A 15,441-nucleotide genomic window follows, 5' to 3' on the forward strand; every position below is an offset into this window, starting at 1 on the left:
GCTAGACACGGATTTAAAAGCATATCTCCTGATGATGATAGAGGACTTCAAGAAGGACTTTAATAACACACTTAAAGAAATGCAGGAGAACACTGATAAAAAGGCAGAAGACAATAAAGAGGAAGCACAAAAATCCCTTAAAGAATTGCAGGAGAACACTGCTAAAGAGTTACAAATCCTTAAAGAAAAACATGATAACATAATCAAACAGGTAGAAGTCCTTACAGAAAAACAGGAAAACACATCCAAACAGATGATGGAAATGAACAAAACCATACTAGACCTAAAAAGGGAAGTAGACACAATAAAGAAAACCCAAAATGAGGCAACACTGGAGATAGAAACCCTAGGAAAGAAATCTGGAACCATAGATACGAGCATCAGCAACAGAATACAAGAGATGGAAGAGAGAATCTCAGGTGCAGAAGATTCCATAGAGAACATCGGCACAAAAATCAAGGAAAATGTAAAATGCAAAAAGATCCTAACTCAAAACATCCAAGAAATACAGGACATAATGAGAAGACCAAACCTACGGATAATAGGAGTGGATGAGAATGAAGATTTTCAACTCAAAGGACCAGCAAACATCTTCAACAAAATTATAGAAGAAAACTTCCCAAATCTAAAGAAAGAGATGCCCATGAACATACAAGAAGCCTACAGAACTCCAAATAGACTGGACCAGAAAAGAAATACCTCCCGACACATAATAATCAGAGCAACAAATGCTCTAAATAAAGATAGAATACTAAAAGCAGTAAGAGAAAAAGGCCAAGTAACATATAAAGGCAAGCCTATCAGAATTACACCAGACTTTTCACCAGAGACTATGAAAGCCAGAAGATCCTGGACGGATGTTATACAGACACTAAAAGAACACAAATTCCAGCCCAGGCTACTATACCCAGCCAAACTCTCAATTAACATAGATGGAGAAACCAAAGTATTCCACGACAAAACCAAATTCACACATTATCTCTCCACGAATCCAGCCCTTCAAAGGATAATAACAGAAAAAAACCAATACAAGGACAGGAACCACGCCCTAGAAACAACAAGAAGGTAATCCCTCAACAAACCTAAAAGAAGACAGCCACAAGAACAAAATGCCAACTTTAACATCAAAAATAACAGGAAACAACAATTACTTTTCCTTAATATCTCTTAATATCAATGGACTCAACTCCCCGATAAAAAGACATAGACTAACAAACTGGCTACACAAACAAGACCCAACATTTGCTGCTTACAGGAAACTCATCTCAGAGAAAAGGATAGACACTACCTCAGAATGAAAGGCTGGAAAACAATTTTCCAAGCAAATGGCATGAAGAAACAAGCTGGAGTAGCCATTCTAATATCTGATAAGATTGACTTCCAACCCAAAGTCATTAAAAAAGACAGGGAGGGACACTTCATACTCATCAAAGGTAAAATCCTCCAAGAGGAACTATCAATCCTGAATATCTATGCTCCAAATACAAAGGCAGCCACATTCATTAAAGAAACTTTAGTAAAGCTCAAAGCACACATTGCACCTCATACAATAATAGTGGGAGACTTCAACACACCACTTTCACCAATGGACAGATCATGGAAACAGAAACTAAACAGGGACACAGTGAAACTAACAGAAATTATGAATCAAATGGATCTGGCAGATATCTACAGAACATTCTATCCTAAAACAAAAGGATATACCTTCTTCTCAGCACCTCATGGTACCTTCTCCAAAATTGACCACATAATTGGTCACAAAACAGGCCTCAACAGATACAAAAATATTGAAATTGTCCCATACATCCTATCAGATCACCATGGACTAAGGCTGATCTTCAATAACAAAATAAATAATAGAAAGCCAACCTTCACGTGGAAACTGAACAACACTCTTCTCAATGATACCTTGGTCAAGGAAGGAATAAAGAAAGAAATTAAGGACTTTTTAGAGTTCAATGAAAATGAAGCCACAACATACCCAAACTTATGGGACGCAATGAAAGCATTTTTAAGAGGAAAACTCATAGCTCTGAGTGCCTCCAAAAGGAAACTAGAGAGAGCACACATTAGCAGCTTGACAACACACCTAAAAGCACTAGAACAAAAGGAAGCAAATTCACCCAAGAGGAGTAGACAGCAGGAAATAATCAAACTCAGGGGTGAAATCAACCAAGTGGAAACAAGAAAAACTATTCAAAGAATCAACCAATCAAGGAGCTGGTTCTTTGAGAAAATCAACAAGATAGATAAACCCTTAGCCAGACTCACTAGAGGGCACAGGGAAAGCATCCTAATTAACAAAATCAGAAATGAAAAAGGAGACATAACAACAGATCCTGAAGACATCCAAAACACCATCAGATCCTTCTACCAAAGGCTATACTCAACAAAACTGGAGAACCTGGATGAAATGGACAAGTTCCTAGACAGATACCAGGTACCAAAGCTGAATCAAGATCAGGTTAATGATCTAAACAGCCCTATATCCCCCAAAGAAATAGAAGCAGTCATTAATAGTCTCCCAACTAAAAAAAGCCCAGGACCAGATGGGTTTAGTGCAGAGTTCTATCAGACCTTCAAAGAAGATCTAATCCCAGTTCTTCACAAACTATTCCACAAAATAGAAACAGAAGGTACTCTACCCAACTCATTCTATGAAGCCACAATTACTCTGATACCTAAACCACAAAAAGACCCAACAAAGATAGAAAACTTCAGACCAATATCCCTTATGAATATTGATGCAAAAATCCTCAATAAAGTTCTTGCTAACCGAATCCAAGAACACATCAAAACAATCATCCATCCTGACCAAGTAGGTTTCATCCCAGGGATGCAGGGATGGTTCAATATACGGAAATCCATCAACGTAATCCAGTATATAAACAAACTCAAAGACAAAAACCACATGGTCATCTCCTTAGATGCGGAAAAAGCATTTGACAAGATCCAACACCCATTCATGATAAAAGTCTTGGAAAGATCAGGAATTCAAGGCCCATACCTAAACATGATAAAAGCAATCTACAGCAAACCAGTAGCCAACATCAAAGTAAATGGTCAGAAGCTTGAAGCAATCCCTCTAAAATCAGGGACTAGACAAGGCTGTCCACTTTCTCCATACCTATTCAACATTGTACTTGAAGTCCTAGCCAGAGCAATTCGACAACAAAAGGAGATCAAAGGGATACAAATTGGAAAAGATGAAGTCAAAATATCACTCTTTGCAGATGATATGATAGTATATATAAGTGACCCTAAAAATTCCACCAGAGAACTCCTAAGCCTGATAAACAGCTTCGGTGAAGTAGCTGGATATAAAATTAACTCAAACAAATCAATGGCCTTTCTCTACACAAAGAATAAACAGGCTGAGAAAGAAATTAGGGAAACAACACCCTTCTCAATAGTCACAAATAATATAAAATATCTTGGCGTGACTCTAACTAAGGAAGTGAAAGATCTGTATAATAAAAACTTCAAGTCTCTGAAGAAAGAAATTATAGAAGATCTCAGAAGATGGAAAGATCTCCCATGCTCATGGATTGGCAGGATCAACATTGTAAAAATGGCTATCTTGCCAAAAGCAATCTACAGATTCAATGCAATCCCCATCAAAATTCCAAATCAATTCTTCAACGAATTAGAAAGTGCAATCTGCAAATTCATCTGGAATAACAAAAAAACCTAGGATAGCAAAAACTCTCCTCAAGGATAAAAGAACCTCTGGTGGAATCACCATGCCGGACCTAAAGCTCTACTACAGAGCAATTGTGATAAAAACTGCATGGTACTGGTATAGTGACAGACAAATAGACCAATGGAATAGAATTGAAGACCCAGAAATGAATCCACACACCTATGGTCACTTGATCTTCGACAAGGGAGCTAAAAACATCCAGTGGAAGAAAGACAGCATTTTCAACAAATGGTGCTGGCACAACTGGTTGTTAACATGTAGAAGAATGCGAATCGATCCATTCCTATCTCCTTGTACTAAGGTCAAGTCTAAGTGGATCAAGGAACTTCACATAAAACCAGAGACACTGAAACTTATAGAGGAGAAAGTGGGGAAAAGCCTTGAAGATATGGGCACAGGGGAAAAATTCCTGAATCGAACAGTAATGGCTTGTGCTGTAAGATCGAGAATTGACAAGTGGGACCTCATGAAACTACAAAGCTTCTGCAAGGCTAAAGACACCATCAATAAGACAAAAAAACCACCAACAGATTGGGAAAGGATCTTCACCTATCCTAAATCAGATAAGGGACTAATATCCAATATATATAAAGAACTCAAGAAGGTGGACTCCAGAAAGTCAAATAACCCCATTAAAAAATGGGGCTCAGAACTGAACAAAGAATTCTCACCTGAGGAATACCGAATGGCAGAGAAGCACCTGAAAAAATGTTCAACATCCTTAATCATCAGGGAAATGCAAATCAAAACAACCCTGAGATTCCACCTCACACCAGTCAGAATGGCTAAGATCAAAAATTCAGGTGACAGCAGATGCTGGCGAGGATGTGGAGAAAGTGGAACACTCCTCCATTGTTGGTGGGATTGCAAGCTTGTACAACCACTCTGGAAATCAGTCTGGCGGTTCCTCAGAAAATTGGACATAGTACTACCGGAGGATCCAGCAATACCTCTCCTGGGCATATATCCAGAAGATGTCCCAACCGGTAAAAAGGACACATGCTCCACTATGTTCATAGCAGCCCTATTTATAATAGCCAGAAGCTGGAAAGAACCCAGATGTCCCTCAACAGAGGAATGGATACAGAAATTATGGTACATTTACACAATGGAGTACTACTCAGCTATTAAAAAGAATGAATTTATGAAATTCCTAGCCAAATGGATGGACCTGGAGGGCATCATCTTGAGTGAAGTAACACAATCACAAAAGATCTCACACAATATGTATTCATTGATAAGTGGATATTAGCCCAAAACTTAGGATACCCAAGATATAAGATACAATTTGATAAACGCATGAAACTCAAGAAGAATGAAGACCAAAGTGTGGACATTGTGCACCTTCTTAGAATTGGGAACAAAACACCCAGGGAAGGAGTTACAGAGACAAAGTTCGTAGCTGTGATGAAAGGATGGACCATTTAGAGACTGCTGTATCCAGGGATCCGTCCCATAATCAGCTTCTAAACGCTGACACCATTGCATACACTAGTAAGATCTTGCTGAAAGGACCCAAATATAGCTGTCTCTTGTGAGATGATGCTGGGGCCTAGCAAACACAGGAGTGGATGTTCACAGTCAGCTATTGGATGTATCACAGGGCTCCCAATGGAGAAGCTAGAGAAAGTACCCAAGGAGCTAAAGGGATCTGCAACCCTATTGTTGGAACAACATGATGTACTAACCAGAACCCTGGAGCTCTTGTCTCTAGCTGCATATGTATCGAAAGATGGCCTAGTCGGCCATCAATGGAAAGAGAGGCCCATTGGACTTGCAAACTTTATATGCCCCAATATAGGGGAATGCCAGGGCCAAAAGAATGGGAATGGGTGGGTAGGGAAGTGGGGGGCGCTATGGGGGACTTTTGGGATAGTATTGGAAATGTAATTGAGGAAAATATGTAATAAAAATATTAAAAAAAAAAAAAGACCATAGTGAAATCTAATGTGGAGGAATCCTGCAGATTTCTATTAGTAATTTATCATGGCACCTTGTATGTTACACTACTTCAACACACCCTGAAACCTGCCAGTGTAGATGTTCACTGAGAGACTGTGGTGTGCATCACCACCATGAAGATCAGCAATGTTCTGATGTATTGCATTCTGCAATTCCTAAGGTGAGACAAAGCCTCATCTCATAGAGAGGTAGGTAGGATTCGCTGTCAGGGAATAAAGTCTGAATTCAGTCAATTTGATACAAAGAGAACTGTACAAAGAATCCGTGAAACCAAGAGCCTGTGCGTTGATTAAAATCAACAAGATAGACAAATGCTTAGCCAAACTAACTGAAAGGTAGAGAGACAATACCCAAAATAGCAAAATCAGAAATGAAACAGGAGACATAACAATGGACACTGAGGAAAATGAAAGAATCACTAGGTCTTACTGCAGAAGCCTGTACTGCAAAAAAATAGCAAAATCTAAATGAAATGGGTGACTTATACACAGTTATCAATTATCAAAGTTAAATAAAGATCTGGTAAAGTAATTAACAGTCCTATAACCCCTAAGGAAATAGAAACAGTCATCAATAGTCTTCCACTCCAAAAAAGCCCAAGGCCAGAAAGTTGTAGTGCAGAATTCTACCAGATATTCAAAAAAGAGTTAGTGCAATACTCCTCAAATTATTCATAAAGTAGAAACAGAAGAAACATAGCTAAACTCATTCTATGAGTTCATAGTCACCCTGATACAGAAACCACACAAAGACTCAATAAAGAAAGAGGAATTCAGTCCAATTTCTCTTTTTTAACCACTCCATGCAAATTTACTTATCTTCATAATAAGGAAGAACATGTCTTCCTTGTATATTTAAAGTTATAAAATTAAATACTGTTATAGGACAGAAGGTAATTGGGTTCATAAGAAGTGATGTGAGGAACATGCTCATGGATTTGGAACCAGTCACGACTATGATGTGTCCTGGTTATTGAAAATTAATATCAGAGTGACATAGTTGAATGTCTTTAGGAAGGTGACATGTGGGTGACAATGATCCTAAAATGCCTCCTGTATTTTAGTCTATAGAGAAAAACATAGGAAAAAGAAAAAATGGGGTACATCCAGGAAACAGGTCTAGAGGCCATTAAATATTCCCAGAGGAAAAGTTTCAAACAGTTGTTTAAAGTGTTTTACCAGGTGGCATGAAAGATATACTTTCAAATAAGATTGGTGTGAAATAGGTGAGTGTTGGAAACCGTATCGTGAGAAAGTAAGCCTTTCGCAGTTTCCCACCCTAACAAGCCAAATGGCCTTGTGTTAAGGAGCTGGTTGCCTCCTCTTCCCTATTCCCTTCCTGGCACCAAAGACCCTAGAAAGTTGAATTATAGTCCCCTCTTCCTTATCTCTTCCTAACTCCCAAGACTTCTAAGTACATGAGTTATGCACTGAGCCCAGCTTGATGCCCAGGGCTGTTAAGGAGGAATCTACACTCCGGAGATAAGACTCAGGATGCCTCCCGCCTGCAGTCTGAATTTGGCCTTCATGTCCCCAGATGCCCACTTCTTTGTTCTTTGTTAATTCTCCCTCAGCCCCTCCCTATTTTCTCTCACTGTGTGTTTATAATCAGGCTCCTAGCCTTCATTAACAGACCTTGACAACTCTTTGCTTGGTCTCACTTCTTTTTCCTGCCCTTTCTCTTTCAGGTTTGCAGTCCCCCTCGTACCCATGAATAACTGGGTCCTGCTGGACAGGACAGGTGAGCAAAAGCTTTACCTATTCACTCACTTTCCACATTCTCTCTGCTTTGGGTTTATCCAAAGAACCCTGAAACCTTTCCACCAAAATCAGGATTTCTACAGGGCAAAGATTGGAAAACTAGTTATGAAAACACATGCAGAGTTCACTTAAGGGCCTCACTTGAATGGAGGAAAACAGGAAAGTTCTAGGGGAGCAGATAAAACCCTGCTCCCTGAGGATCTAAAACCCCAGGTGTCTTGGGAGAGAACAGAATACTTTGGTGATATCCCAGCTGGAAAGAGATGGTGTGTGCAAATCAGGATAATAGCAAGAAGTTTAGTGACATAGAAAGATATTCTACAGAAAGGTGTTAATTGAGAGAAACTACTACTGTCATGAAGTTCATGGCAGCAGAGCTGTTCATTTTTATTTTTTTTTTTTAGATATTTTCTTTAATTACATTTCAAATGTTATCCCCTTTCCTGGTGTCCCCTCTGAAAAGTCCCTATCTCATCCCCCCCCCACCAACTCACCCACTCCCACTTCCCTGTTCTGTTATTCCCCTACACTGGGGAATCAAGCCTTCACAGGACCAAGGGCCTCTCCTCCCACTGATGTCCAACAAGGTCATCCTCTACTTCATGTGTGGCTGGAGTGTTTGTTCCCTCCAAATGTACTCTTTGGTTCATGGTTTAGTTCCTGGGAAATCTGGGGGTACTGTTCATACTGTTGTTCCTCCTATGGGGTTGCAAACCACTTCAGCTTCTTTGGTCCCCTCTCTAACTCTTCCATTGGGGACCTTGTGCTCAGTCTAACGGTTGGATGTAGCCTCCCATAAGCCTGAAGCAGGCTGAGCCAGAACTTGACCTTGCTGCCACTAAGGAGATTATCTAGGGTGGAGCCTTCCTCCCTAGATCACTCTATTGTTCAGCTGCTGTCGCTGTTCCTCTTCAAGATACTGCTACCTGCTGAGAGACCCCCCCCCCAGCTATTTTGGAGACTATGCCCTATCCTGCACACCATCACCTGCAGCTGGTTCCAGGCTCCAAGGATGAATTGGCAGGAATGGGCCTCCCCCGTCCTTTATAAAGCATGTCTGCCATTAAACATTTGAACCTTGAGCAGACTAGCATGCCTTGGTTCCATTATTTCTCAACCCACCTAGGCTCCCTCTTTTCTTTCAGTTCCAAGATGCTTTCCAGGCTCAACCCCAGACATGAGAGCTGCAGGCTGGCCCCAACAGTTGGGGGCAAGCATCCACCTCTGTATTTGTGAGGCACTGGCAGAACCTCTCAGGAGACTGTTATATCAGACTCCCATCATCAAGTACTTGATGGCATCCACAATAGCTTCTGAGTTTGGTAACTATATGAGATGGATGCCTAGGTCTCTGGATGGCTTTTCCTTCAGTCTCTACTCCACATTTCATCTCTGTATCTCCTCCAATGGGTATGTGTTCCCCCTTCTAAGAAGGACTGAAGTATCCACACTTTGGTCTTCTTTCTTCTTAAGCTTCATGTGGTGTGTGAATTGTATCTTGGATATTCTGAGCTTTAGGGCCAATATCTACTGATCAGTGAGTGCATACGGTGTGTGTTCTTTGTGATTGGGTTACCTCACTCAGCATGATATTTTCTAGTTCCATCTGTTTGCATAAGAATTTAATAAATTCATTGATTTTAATAGCTGAGGAGTACTCCATTGTGTAAATGTACTATATTTTCTATGTGCATTCCTCTGTTGAGGGACATCTGGACTCTTTTGAGCTTCTGGCTATTATAAATAAGGCTGCTATGAACATAGTAGAGCATGTGTTCTTATTACATATTGGAGCATATTCTGGGTGTATGCCCAGGAGTGGTATTGCTGGATCCTCTGGTAGTACTATGTCCAATTTTCTAAAGAACCACGAGACTGACTTCCAGAGTGGTTGTACCAGCTTGCAATCCCACCAGCAATGAAATTGTGTTCCTCTTTCTCCACATCCTCAAAATCATCTGCTCTCATCTGAGTTTTGATCTTTGCCAGTCTGACTGGTATGAGGTAGAATCTCAGGTTTATTTTGATTTGCATTTACCTGATGACTAAGGATGTTGAACCTTTTTTTTTTTTTTTTTAGGTGCTTCTCAGCCATCTAGTATTCCTCAGTTGAGAATTCTTTGTTTAGCTCTTTACCCCATTGTTTAGGTTCTCTGGAGTCTAACTTGTTGAGTTCTTTGAATATATTGAATATTAGCCCTCTATCAGATGTGGGATTTGTAAAGATCTTTTCCCAATGTATTGGTTGACTTTTTGCATTAATGACAGTGTCCTTTGCCTTACAGAAGCTTTGCAATTTTACGAGGTCCCATTTGTCAATTCTTGATCTCACAGCCCAAGCCGTTGGTGTTGTGGTCAGGAATTTTTCCCTATGCCCATATGTTTGAGGATCTTCCCCACTTTCTCCTCTATAAGTTTCAGTGTATCTGGTTTCATGTGGGGGCCCATGATTCACTTAGACTTGAGGTTTGTACAAGAAGATAAGAATGGATTGATTCTCATTCTGCTACATGCTGACCACCAGTCGAGCCAGCACCATTTGTTGAAAATGCTGTCTTTTTTCCAATGGATGATTTTAGCTCCTTTGTCAAAGACCAAGTGACCTTAGGTGTGGGAGTTCATTTCTGGGTCTTCAATACTATTCCATTGAACTACCTGTCTGTCATTGTACCAGTACCATGCAGTTTTTATCACAATTGCTCTGTAGTACTGCTTGAGGTCCTGGATGGTTTTTCCACCAGAAGTTCTTTTATTGTTGAGAGTAGATTTTGCTATCCTAGGTTTTTTGTTATTCCAGATGAATTTGCAAATTGCCCTTTCCAGCTCTTTGACGGATTAATTTGGAATTTTGATTGGGATTTCATTGAATATGTAGATTGCTTTCAGCAAGAAGTCCATTTTTACTATATCAATCCTGCCGATCCATGACCATGGGAGAGCTTTCCATCTTCTGAGATCTTCTTCCATATTTTTCTTCAGAGATTATAAGTTCTCATCATACAGATCTTTCACTTGTTTAGTTAGAGTCACACCAAGATATTTTATATTATTTGTGATTATTGTGAAGGGTGTTATTGCCCTAATTTCTTTTTGAGCCTGTTTACCCTTTGTGTAGAGAAAGACCACTGATTTGTTTGAGTTAATTTTATATCCAGCCAGATTGCTGAAATGGTCTATCAGGTTTAGGAGTTCTCTGGTGAAACTTTTGGGGTCACTCAAGTATACTTTGCTATCATCTGAAAATAGTGATATTTTGACTTCTTTCTATGGAATCTTCTGCCCCTGAGATTCTCTCTTCTATCTCTTGTATTGTGTTGCTGATGCTTACATCTATGGCTCCTTATTTTTTCCTAGGACAGGGTTATCCCCCTTTGTGATTTGTTTATTGTTTCTATTTCCATTTTTAGAACCTGGATGGTTTTCTTCAATTCCTTCACCTGTTTGGTTGTCTTTTCCCTTAATTCTTTAAGTAATTTTTGTGTTTCCTCTTTAAGGGCTTCTACCTGTTTACCTGGGTTCTCCTGTATTTCTTTAAGGGGGATATTGATGTCCTTCTTAAAATTCCTCTACCAGCAACATGAGATATGATTTTAAATCTGAATCTTACTTTTCACATTTGTTGGGGTATCCAGGACTTTCTGTGGTGGGTGGGAGTACTGGGTTCTGATGGTACCAAGTAGTCTTGCTTTCTGTTGGTAAGATTCTTGCATTTACCTTTTGCCATCTGGTAATCTCTAGTGTTAGATGTTCTTGTTGTCTCTGGCTGGAGCTTGTTCCTCCTGTCTCTCTGTAAGCCTGTGTCATCACTCCCTGGAGGCAAGACTTCCCCTGGCAAGACCCGTGCACAGAGGGCTGCAGAACAACCCCACCTCCAGGGTACAAATCTAGTCCATAGGACCCTGACCCAGCTACTCTGCTGTTTCTACAGCCTATGACCTCCTGAGCACATGCACCCTAGAGAATCACTGGAGAAAATAAATCGATGTTGAACATTTCTTTAAGTGCTTCTCAGTCATTTGGTATTCCTCAGTTGAGAATTCTTTGTTTAGGTCTGTAACCCGATTATTAATAGGTTTATTTGGTTCTCTGGACTCTACCTTCTTCAGTTCTTTTTATAAATTGCATATTAGCTCTCTATCACAATTAGGGTTGGTAAAGATTTTTTGCAGATCTGTTGGGGTTTTTGGGGGGGGGGTTGTTTTGTTTTGTTTTTTGTTTGTTTGTTTGTTTTGCCATTTTGCCCTATTGACAGTGTCCTTTGCCTTACAGAAGCTTTGAAATTTTATGAACTCCAATTTGTCAATTCTTGATCTTAGAGCATACGCTACTAATGTTCTGTTCAGGAAATATTCCCCTGTTCCCATGCGTGGCTCTTCCTCACTTTCATTTCTATCAGTTTCAGTGTATCTGGTTTTATATGGAGGTCCTTGATCCTAGTGGACTTGAGCTTTGTCCAAGGAGATAACAATGGGTCGATGTATGATAGTATCCTTAAGTGACCCCAAAAATTCCACCAGAGAACCACTAATGCTGATAAACAACTTCAGAAATTCGGCTGTATATAAAATTAACTCAAACAGATCAGTAGCCTTCCTCTAGTCAAAGGATAAACAGGCTGAGAAATAAAGTAGGGAGACAACACCCTTTACAATAGTTACAAATAATATAAAATACCTTGGTGTAACTAACCAAGCAAGTGAAAGAACTCTATGATAAGAACTTCAAGTCTCTGAAGAAAATATGGAAGAAGATCTCAGAAGATGGAAAGATCTCCCATGGTCATGGATTGGCAAGATTGTATAATAAAAATGGATAGCTTGTCAAAAGCAATCCACAGATTCAATGCAATCCACATCAAAATTCCAACTCAATTGTTCATAGACTCAGAAAGAGCAATTTAGCACTCTTACCTCTCTACACATACCCCGTTTTCTGCTGCAGCCCTAACCTCACCACTGCGCCCTGTTTTGATTTGAGCTCTCTTCTTGGTGAAAGGATTGCACATTAAGCTGTTGGGGGAGGGCAGAAGAAAGTGGACTTGGAGGAATTGGGGATCCCAGGAGCACAAGCCCCAGCACCACTTCCTGAAACTTCAGGAACCCTGGAAAGGAGAAAAAAATAAGAGGACAGGAGAAAGAGAGAGAGAGGGTAGAATGGAAGATTCTCACTTCAATTCTAACCCATACTTCTGGAGTTTTATCCCCACAGCCTCAAGGCAGATTGAAAACACTGAGTTCATCGACAAGATGAAGGATCAGCTATTGCCACAGAAGGGCTGTGGACTGGCACCACCTCACTATCCCACTTTTTGTAACAGTCCCTGCCTCAGTGTCCCTGTCTTCTAACATCAGCATGGACACAGAGTCCAAGTCAGAACAGCTGACCCCACACAGTCAATTTGTTATACAGAATATCACAGTGGTTCCTGTACCATCTACTGGACTCACGCCTGACCGTCCAGGTTTGGTAATCATATCCCTGTCAGGCTCTCTTGTGACCATAGCCTCAGCAGCTCAGACTTTCCCTATTTTGGCTCCCATGATTGTCTCAGCTCTTCCCCTGTCTCCCAAGCCCTACAGGTGGTCCCTGACCTCTCCAAGAAGGTAGCATCAACCCTAACTGAGGAAGGAGGTAGAGGTGGTGGTGGTGGAGGTGGCACTGTGGATCCTCCTAAGCCTCCTCAGGGCTGCAAGAAGAAGCGAATGCTGGAATCAGGGTTTCCTGAGATGAAGGACCCTTACATACTTGCCCCTGGGAATGACGATGACCATCAGAAAGATGGCAAGACCTACAGGAGCAAAGGGAACTGTGGCACAGGAAATGGACAGAGCCTTTGGCACATGGCTCCCATCTCCACCACAAACTTGTTGTGTGACCCTGGGTGTAGGATGACCTTCTACTCAGTCGGACATGCAGATCCACTCCCATTCACACACTGAGACCAAGCCCCACAAGTGCCCACACTGTTCCAAGACCTTTGCTAACATCTCCTCCCTGGCCCTTATCCACTAATCCTTATCCACTCAGGGGTCAAGCCCTATAGTTGTAACTTTTGTGAGAAATCCAAATCCTTCTGCCAGCTCTCACATCTGCATTAGCACACCTGAATCCATACTGGTGAGTGACAGATCATACAAATGTGCACACCCGGGCTGTGAGAAGGCTTTCACATAACTCCAAACTGCAGTCTCACAGATGGCAGCACAACAAAGATAAACCCTTCAAATGCCACCCACAACTGTCAGCGAGCATATACAGATGCAGTTCATGAATCTACACACACAGTGAAACATGCCAGGGTTTATACTGGCACCGTCTGTAGTCGGGCATATTCATCAGAAACATACCTTATGAAACATGTGCAAACACAACCCTCCTGATCTTCAACAACAAATGCAAGAGGCAGCAGCAGCAACAGCATTGGCCCAGGCCCAAGCTCAAGTCCAGGCCCAGGCCCAAGATTTGAAGGTATCACAGCAGCAGTAGCAGCAACAGAGGCAGCAGCAGCCACCTCCACAACTACCACACTTCCAGTCCCTTGGGGCAGCTCACCAGGGAGGGAGTGGTGGGGACAGAAACCTGAACCCTCCATCCCATTGTTCCTTTGACATGACCCCCTATAAGCCTGCAGAGCATCATACACACATCTGCCTCACTGTCACCTCCAGCACAATCCAAGTGGAGCACCTGGCCAGCTCTTAGAGATTCATGATGCCTTCCTTTGTCAACTCTTCTTGATAGAAAAGTTCTCTTCTTCCTTGACAAGTCCTGTCTCCAGCTCCTTGGGTCTCAGGCATGGCAATCTTTGCAGGATAACCATCCTTAATTTCAGCTGCTCCTGATTGGTCAAGGAATCCTGAGATGATAATGTTATCCACCAGCCTCCATCCAGGCAGAGCTTTTAAAACTGGGGCTTGGTACTTGGGAGAAGGATCTGCTGTGACCTCATATCTTGTCCAGTGTTTGAGGGCGTGTACCTTTCTCCCTATTCATCCTCAAAGTTGGGGCTGATCGAAGACTAGAGGCTGGCCCTCCCAGATAACAGAGAAGGAACCGCTAAATGTCACCAGCCTTCTGTTCTACACTTACCTGTAAAAGAACAGACTTTGCACGTGGCCTGACCCCTGTGAGACCTTTTCTTCCCCTTTCATGATCTCACTTCATATTGGGTGGTGACTATACCTTTTTATTTATAAGGGAACAATAGCTGACTCATGGTCTCTAAGGTGCCAGAGATTCCCAGGTGACCAAGGGTGGCTTAAGAGTATGAGTTATGATTTTTCCTTACAGCCTCCTACCTTCTCTGCCAACCAAAGGCCTATATACTCAGTCTTACTCTCCAGTCCAATGAGCTCTGGGAGTTATGTTAGCTGTTTTCATTGCAATACCATCTGGGCTTTTGCAGAGAAGGGAGAATTCTGGGCAAACACAGAACTGGACTTTGCCTCCCTAGGTACCAGGGTCAGATGCTGGACATGGCCTGCTCATTACCGCCATCTTTGCTGTAACCATTTCTGTGTTTATAAATGCATTATCTCTGAAAATTTTTCATATTGATGTTTTATTTTGTCTAATATTTTTTGTCCACCTTGTCCTCTGGCCATGGCATTTTAATTTTCTTTTGCCTTTTAATTTTTCTAATCGTGGAAGATATCAGAAAATATTCAAATAATCAGGAAGTATACAGTTGTTATAAAGCAATTTAAAAATTAAAAACTTATGTACAAACTAAGGAGTGTTTTAGATAATTGTATAGATATAAATTCAAATTTAGGGATGAAAAAGAAAAAAGAAAAGAAAGAGCAATTTGCAAATTCTTCTGGAATGACAACAACAACAACAAAAAATCCATGATACTGAAAACTGTTCTCAACAATATAAGAACTTCTGGTGGAATCACCATCCCTGACCTCAAGCTTTACTAGAGAGAAATCATAATAAAAACTGGATGGTACTGGTACAGTGAAAGGCAGGTAGATCAATGGAATGGAATTGAAGACTCAGAATGAACCTATA

At 41.1% G+C, this 15,441-nt stretch overlaps 1 pseudogene; it reads left to right on the forward strand.

Annotated features, from left to right (window-relative positions):
- Positions 1–12,578: 12,578 nt before the first annotated feature.
- LOC110288097 (zinc finger protein 384-like) lies at positions 12,579–14,127 on the forward strand (annotated as a pseudogene).
- The last annotated feature ends 1,314 nt before the right edge of the window (positions 14,128–15,441 follow it).

This window comes from Mus caroli, unplaced genomic scaffold (assembly GCF_978045245.1).
Source record: "Mus caroli unplaced genomic scaffold, Mus_caroli_1 scaffold_14, whole genome shotgun sequence".
NCBI lineage: Eukaryota > Metazoa > Chordata > Mammalia > Rodentia > Muridae > Mus > Mus caroli.